This window comes from Herpailurus yagouaroundi, unplaced genomic scaffold (genome assembly GCF_014898765.1).
Source record: "Herpailurus yagouaroundi ecotype Mexico unplaced genomic scaffold, PumYag 67005, whole genome shotgun sequence".
NCBI classification, from domain to species: domain Eukaryota; kingdom Metazoa; phylum Chordata; class Mammalia; order Carnivora; family Felidae; genus Herpailurus; species Herpailurus yagouaroundi.
The window spans coordinates 489945-498269 of record NW_024419868.1 but is presented as its reverse complement, the minus strand read 5'-3'; the positions used below and the strand labels follow the sequence as shown (position 1 = coordinate 498269).

Genomic DNA, 8325 nt, shown 5'->3' with positions numbered 1-8325 from the left:
CCATCAACCCTCAGTTTGTTCTCAGTTTTTAAGAGTCTCTTATGCTTTGGCTCTCTCCCACTCTAACCTCTTTTTTTTTTTTTTCCTTCCTCTCCCCCATGGGTTCCTGTTAAGTTTCTCAGGATCCACATAAGAGTGAAACCATATGGTATCTGTCTTTCTCTGTATGGCTTATTTCACTTAGCATCACACTCTCCAGTTCCATCTACGTTGCTACAAAGGGCCGTATTTCTTTCTTTCTCATTGCCACGTAGTACTCCATTGTCTACAGCATTACTTTGTGACCACGAGTGAGTCCTTTACGTTCTTTGCACTGGGGGCCAGACCAGTCCAATGTGGTGCTCCACTCAGGGAGGGGGTAGCAAAACTACCCGGAAGCATATTTGCAGACCATGGTAGTAAGAATTGTCTGGAGACTGACGTTGCTCCCTTGCTGGAGGGGTGCAGGGCATGGTGGTCTGATAAGGAGTTATGATCTCTAAGGGTCTGACTTCTGAGAGTGATTTTAAATTCTGAGGAACCACATCCCCACTCCAGAGGGACATTCCACAACAGGCCCATGAAGGTCAAAGAAACTGTCGGGTCAGGATACTTTTAAAGTAGAAAACACCTGAAAGTAATTAGAGAAGGGGGAAAAAAACTACTACTTTAAAGGGGAAAAACAAGATGGCAGTCAGGAGGGCATGGGATGGGCATTAACAAGGAAGCAGTGGACATGGTGTGCAAACCCAGCTGCAGGGTAGGGTCAGGCTAGGCTGAGCCTGGACAAATCAGGCTTTTGGCATCTGTCTTGCCTAGTGTCTGCCATGGGGCTGCACTTGCTGCCTCACACAGGGGTAGTGGTTTCCTCAAAAAATAATCTGAGCCTTTAAGTTCAGGCAGACCTTAGAGAATAAATACAGGCAATAAAGGCAGAAAGAAAAACATAATTCAAGTGACTCAAAATCTGCCTGACATGTTTCTCCTCTTCCTCTAAAATCTCCTCCACAGCCCCAGCTCTGTGATGCCCTCTCCGACCCACAGACACAGCAAGTATGTGGCCCCTCCCACATGTGCAGGCAGATAGAATGGCAAGTCAGCCTTTCCATACATCCCCCATACACTGAGCAGACCGAATCCCCCTGTCTCTCTCCCACTGAACTGTGAGGAACTGGAGGATTGAGACTGTGCCTTTGTGTCCTTCTAATCTCTATATGGAAATGGCTGTGGGTTCATCAACATCCTTTGCCTATAAGCACCCAGGCTAAGAACACACCAAACCTGCTAGAGTGATAGGCACACCACCTCTCCCAGGGACATGGACCTTGGGGGCAACTTTGTTCTGGAGGAATCGAGCATGTTTCCTATGTCCCAGGCCACTTGCTGGCCCCCCAGAGCCACCCTATACCAGGGCACAATCATAATTTGGGAGAATTTCTCTAACACATGAAATCAATGTCTAGTTACAGATTTCAAGCAATAGAGAGAGCTGGTTTGTGAGAATAGCACCATTCCAGTGCTATTGGGATGCCCTGGTGGGAAAGGTGGATCTTGCATTCAGCAGTGTGTGGAAAAGAATGCTAGATATGTGTACATGTGTGTGGTAGGAGGATTTGGGCTCACACGCCTCTGCAGCTACATGGCAGGCTGGACCTGGCTTCTTGCCACTGGGCTCCTGCATCCTGGGGCTTTTGCTGACAGAAGTCCCATAGTGCAGGCTGGGATCATTCAGGAATGTGGTCTGCCCAGGCTTGGTGGAGAAGAGCAAGGGGACCTGACCAGGGAGCTAATGCTCAGTAGCAAATTGTCCAGAAGCCAGGCACTGTAGCTTTCCCAAGCAGGTTAATGTCCTCATCTGTGCCCTGGTTGAGGTACTTCACCAAATTCTTCTCAAAGAGGAGCAGGTGGTAGGTGCTCATTGTGCAGATGCTGCCAAAAAACTTCTGGTAGTAGTAGCACAGGTCGGTCTGTGCTTGGACAGGAAGAACTCGTAAATAACCACCTGGTCACACAATATCATGATGATGATGATGCCAAGCATCCCAGAGGATGGGGGATTTGGCTGAATCTCTGCTGGGGAGACTTCTGAATGACGTCCCACAGCTCCCAAAGCATCTCGGGCTAGAGGTTGTAAAAGGGCTGATCAGGATGCAGCTTGCCAACAGCTCTTACAGTTCCCAAAGAAGCTGTAGTTAGGGCTCTGGTACCACTGTGGTATATCTGAATGGTAAACAGATGGGTCTCACACAATTCGGATTCCCTCACTGTATAAACTGTCTGTGAGGAAGTGCCTTCAGTGGTGACCAACTGAGAGTTCATCAGGCAAATGGTGGTTTTCGTGCCCACATCTTGTTGGAAATGGGCTGTGGGCACCCCACTAAACCCCAGGACTGCATCATGATCTCTATTTCTTGGCCCATCTGGGAGGACTTCAGAGATCCTGCTGATGAGACAACAGCATACCTGCCCCACAGCCCAGCCTTGGTTCCAATGTTCTCCTTGGGCAGAAAACCCTCCCATCCAGAGAGGCTAAAGGGAAAATCTGTGGCCTCTATTATGGATACATTCACATGGTCCCAGAGGTGGCAGCGCAGGGCCTCTGCACTGAACTTGGCTCCCCCGCCTTGGCCTCTTATAAGATACTTTGTACTTCTTAAGGTTCAGATAATTTCTCCAGATTTTCTGAAGCCTGGTGATAAGGTTTTTGGAAGAGCTGTTCTTGTTCCACACTTGGAAGGAGGCCTCTGGCTTGGCCTTAGCTGGGTCCTGGGGACTGCTGAGAGCCTGGTTGCTGCTTGAAGTCACAGACTGTTTCTCCAGACTTCTCAACATCTGGAATCCTTTGGTTTGCAATTTAAGGGAATCATAGTTACTCTCTTTCTTCTCCTGCCACACACAGATGACCACAAATAGGAGAAAGGCCAGCACACAGCAGCTGAACTATTTCTTCAAGTTGGCGTGAATCATAATGAGAGGCGTTCAAGGCACCCACTCTGTTCTGAGCAGGAAAACAAGACTGCTTTTCGCTAATCCCCCTGGGGTTGCAGGCATTCAAGTCCTCAGGAACCGGCACTATTCTACATAGGAGGAATGTTTGCCTTATCGGGCCTGGAGGCCAAGGCTCATTTTTCTCAGCATGATCAAAAAATATCTTGAAGTTTCCAGGGTCAAGGTCAGTGCCTGTAGCTCAGCTTCATGTGCCAAATAAGCAAACATTGTCTTCTTACAAAGAAGGTGCTCCATAGCCCAGGAGTAGGGGCCTACATCCAGCCTGGGATCAAAGCCTTCATGGATGAAGAAGCCCTCAGTGCTGGGACACAGGCCTGGCACCAGGGCTTGGGCATGCTCAAGGAGGCCAGTTCATTTCAGCTAGGCTCCATGACTTTACTGTTTCTTCCTGGGCTGTTCACTGTGGAACGCTGTACAATCGACTCTACCCCGCTTGCTGAGCGCTCGACCACCCAGGCTGCAGCTGCTCCCTGTTATTAGCACCAGGTGGCTTCCTGAGCCGGCCCTATCTCCCAACTCCCCTCCCACAGGTGCTGGCCAACTCCGTGCCCTGTGGCCACAGGGGAGCCTAGCAACTGGAAGCCTGGTGCCTGGCACTGAGTCCTGGCAGGAGGGTCTACTGGGGAGGAGTGGGGGGTTGGGGGCTGAGGGGTGGATGGGACAGTGAAGGAGGGAAGAAGAGAGCCTCAACTGGCAAAAGTTTTTAGTTCTAAGGAGGTCCAATTTATTAATTTTTCCTTCTATGAACTGTGCTTTTGGTTATAAGTCTAAAAAGTCTGCCTAACCCTAGTTCCTGAAGACTTTGTATTTTTTCTAAAACTTACATAATTTTATGTTTATATTTTAAGTCTATGATCTATTTTGAGTTAATTTTTGTATAAGGTGTGAGGTTTAGATCAAGGAGGTTTTGCTTTTGTTTTGTTTTTGGCTTACGGGTGTCCCATTGCTCCACTACCATTTGTTGAAAGGCTATCCTTTGTCAACTGAATTGTTTCTGCTCCTCTGTCAACAACCAGTTGACTGTATTTGTGTGGCTCTGTTTCTGGGTTCTTTATTTTCTTCCATTAACCAATGTGTTTGTACCTTAGCAAATACCACCACTGTCTTGATTACTTTAGCTATATACTATGCCTCAATATTGGGTAGAGTGATTCCTACACTTTTTTCTTCTTTATCAAGATTGTTTTAGCTACTGTAAGACCTGTGCCTTTCAATATAAATTTTAGAATAAGTTCATCTATGTCCACAAAAAAAAATCTTGCATTAAAAAAAAAATCTTTCTTCCTACAGAAATTACGTTAAACCTATAGGTCAATGTGAGGAGAAACGACAGCTTTACTATGGTAAGTTTTCCAGTCCATGAACTTTCCTTCTTTGATTTCTTTCACTATCATATAGCATAATGATTTTACATGCTCTGGCATGTATCAGTAATTTGTTGGATTTTACTGCTGAGTGATATTTCACTGATGGATATACCTCTAGTTTATCCATCTACCAGTTGACAGATATTTGAGTTATTTCCACTTTTTAACTATTATGAATAATGCTTCTATGAACATTCATGTCCAAGTCTTTGTGTGGATATATGTTTTTGATGCTTTTGGGTAGGTATGTAGCAGTGAAATAAATGAGTCTTAATGATACATTTATGTTTAACCTTTTAAGAAAATGCCAAACTAATCTCCAAAGTAACTAACCATTTTAGTTCCCACCAGCAATTTAGGAGGGAATTCCAATTTCTCCACAGCTTGACCTACATATGTTATTGTCTACCTTTTTTCAATCATTCTGAGTGGAGTGATATTTCATCGTGGTTTAAATTTGCATTTCCCTAATGATTACTCAATTTGAAAATCTTTTCATGTGCTTATGTTCCAATCTTATATCTTCTATGGCAAAATGTCTATTCACATCTTTTAGTCATTTTTAGAGAGTGATTTTTTTTAAGTAGTTTCCACACCCTATGTGGGCTTGAACCCACGACCCTGAGATCAAGAGTTGCATGTTTGGGACACCTGGGTGGCTCAGTCAGTTGAAAATCTGGCTCTTGATCTTGGCTGGGGTTGTGACCTCATGGTTCATGGGATCAAGCCTCTCATTGGGCTCTGTGCTGACAGCACAGGGCCTGCTTGAGATGATCTCTCTCCCTCTCTCCCTGCCCCTCCCCTACTCGCTCTCTCTCTCAAAATAAATAAATATTAAAAAAAAAAAAAAGAGTTGGATGTTCTACCAACTGAACCAGCCAGGTGTCCCTCTTTCACTCATTTTTAAATTGGTTGTTGGTTTTGTTACAAGTTGCAAGAGTTCTTTATATATTCTGGATACAAGTCCTTTATCAGATATATGATTTATAAATATTTCCTGTGGCTTGTCTTTCAGTTTCTTAATGGTGGCTTTTGAAGTGCAAATTTGGTATTTTGATGAAATCCATTTTTTTTAAGTGCATTGTGCTTTAGCTGTTGTATCTATAAAATCTTCACCTAACCCCAATTCATAAAAATTTTCTCATGTTTCCTTTTGTAAGTTTTATAATTTTAAACATTACATTTTTATCTATTATCCATTTTGAGTAATTTTTGTGTATAAAGGATTTAAATTCATCATTTTTATCAGGTCAGGCCAAATTGGTTGACAGTGTTGCTCAAGTCTTCCATATTTTTGCTGATTTTCTGTCTAGCTGTTCTGGCCATTATTGAGAGTAGGGTATTGCATACTTCAACTGTTACTGTTGAAGTATATTTTGTTCTTAAGTTTTATCGTTTTATGCTTCATGCACTTTGTTAGGAGTACATATGTTTATAATTTGTTAGGGCATTGTTAGGAGTACATATGTCTATAATTGGCATATCTTCACAATGAATTGACCCTTTAACACTACAAAACATTCTTTTTTATCTAATAACATTACTTGTCTTAAAGTCTATTTTGTCTGATATTATTATAGCCATTACAATTCTCATATGGCTACTGTTTGCATTGTAGATTTTTTCTATTCTTTTCTTTTGGATCTATTTGAGTCTTTGAATCTAAAGCATATCTCTGGTACACAATTCATGCTTTTTACCCAATCTGACAATCTCTGCCTTTTGATTGTTCAATTCATTTACATTTGATGTAGTTATGTTTAGATGTTTCATACCTTTTTTATTTTTGCTTTTTCCTCTTTTACTCTTCTATTGTGTTAAACAGATGTTCTCCAATGTAGCATTTTAATTTTTTTAACTATATTTTTGGTAATTTTCATACTGGTTGCTCTGTGGATTGCAATGTACATCTTAATCGACACACTACTTCAAATTAATACTAAATAATTCCAGTAGAATATAGAGAGATTGCTCCAATATATTTCTCTTCTTTCCTCCCTCCATTGTAATATTGTCACATATATTATACCTTCATTCTAACACCAACACACAATTTCATAATTTTTGCTTTACGCAGTGGTCTTTTAAATCAGTTAAGTGAGGGGTGCCTAGCTGGCTCAGTCCATGGAGCATGTGATGCTTAATCTTGGGGTTGTGAGTTCAAGCCCCATGTTGGGTACAGCAATTAGTTAAAAATAAAATCTTAAAAAAATAAATCAGTTAAAGGAATAAATGAGAAAAAATATACGTATGCCACTTTTTATATTACCTATGTAATTACCTTTACAGGTGGTCATTAATTTATCTATTTGGTGTCATTTCCTTTCAATTTGAAGGACATCTTTCATTTTTTAATTTTTTTATGATATATATTTATGTATTGCTCTAAATTTTAATTCCAGCATAGTTAATATACAGTGTTAAATTATGTTTCAGGTGGTGGCACCTGGGTGGCTCAGTCAGTTAAGTATCAGACTTTGGCTCAGGTGGTGATCTCACAGTTCGTGGGTTATAGCCCCGCATTGGGCTCTGTGATGACAGCTCAGAGCCTGAAGCCTGCTTTGTATTCTCTGTCTCCCTCTCTCTCAAAAATAAGTAAACATAAAAAAAATTACAAAAAGAAGTTAGTTCCAGGTGTACAATATAGTGATTTAACAATTCTATTTACTATTGGCTATCACTGCTCATGAAGATAAGTGTACTCTTAATCCCCTTCACCTATTTCACCCACCCCCCCACCCATCTCCCCTCTGGTAACCATCTGTTCTCTATAGCTAAGAGTCTGTTTGGGGGTATGTTTCTTTTTATTTGTTTCTCAAATTCTACATGAGTGAAATCACATGGTATTTGTCTTTCTCTGACGGACATCTTTTGTTTGGCATTATGCTCTCTAGCTCCATCCATGTCATTGTATTTTTGATTTGCATTTTCCTAATGATCCGTGATGGTGGGCATCTTTTATGTGCTTTCTGCTTAATTGCATATCTTCTTTGGAGAAATGTCTGTTCAAATCTTCTGCTCATTTAAAAAATTAAAGTATTTTTCTTTTATTGTTTAGCTGTAAGAATTCTTTATATATTCTGGATAATATATCCTTATTGGATATATGATTTGCAAATATTCTGTGGATGGTATTTTCACTTTCTTCACAGCATTGTCTCCAGAACACCAGCTTGAAGTTTTGATCTAGTCCAGTTAATCTTTTTGGCACTTACACTTTTGGCATCATATCTAAGAAACCATTGCCTAACCTGAGGTCATGAATATTTATACCTGTTATCGTTAAGGGTTTTACAATTTGAGCTCTTATATTTAGGTCTGTGATAATACATTTTGAGTTAATTTTTATATATGATGTGAGGTAGAGATCCTAATTCATAATTTTGCATGTGGATATCCAGTATCACAGAACTCTTTGCTGAAAAGCCTATCTCTCCCCATTGAATTGTCCTGGTACTGTTGTCAAAATTAAATCTACCACAGTGGAAAAGTTTATTTCTGGACATTCAGCTGTACTCCATTAATTTATATGTCTATCCTTATGCCAGTAAACCACTGTCTTGATTACTGTAGTTTTGTAATAAATTTTGAAATAGGGAAGCGTGAATCTACAACTTTGTTCTTTTTTTCAAAATTGTTTTGGTTACTGTGAGTTCCTTGAATTTACATTTTTTTAGTGTCAACTTGTTAATTTCTGCAAAGAAGAGATCTGGGATTTTGGATTATGTTGAATATGTAGACCAATTTGGGGAGTATTGTCATCTTAAGAATCTTTTGTCTTCATAAACATGAATGAGGGATATCTTTCCACTTATTTAATTCTTCTTTAACTGTAGTTTTCAGTGTATAATTCTTGTACTTCTTTTGTTAAATTTATACCTAAGCACTTTATTCCTTTTGATGTTATTATAAAAGGAGTTGTTTTCTTTTATATTTTGAATATTGATTAGTAGTGTATTAGTATATAATT

At 40.5% G+C, this 8325-nt stretch overlaps 1 protein-coding gene and 1 pseudogene across 1 annotated transcript in view; both read right to left on the bottom strand.

The window, feature by feature from the left end:
- The window catches only part of FAM120C (family with sequence similarity 120 member C), a 111805-nt gene that overhangs the window by 17821 nt on the left and 85659 nt on the right, over positions 1–8325 (bottom strand). The gene's annotated exons all lie outside the window — the stretch shown is intronic.
- On the bottom strand, positions 192–3856 carry LOC121024717 (beta-galactoside alpha-2,6-sialyltransferase 1-like; annotated as a pseudogene).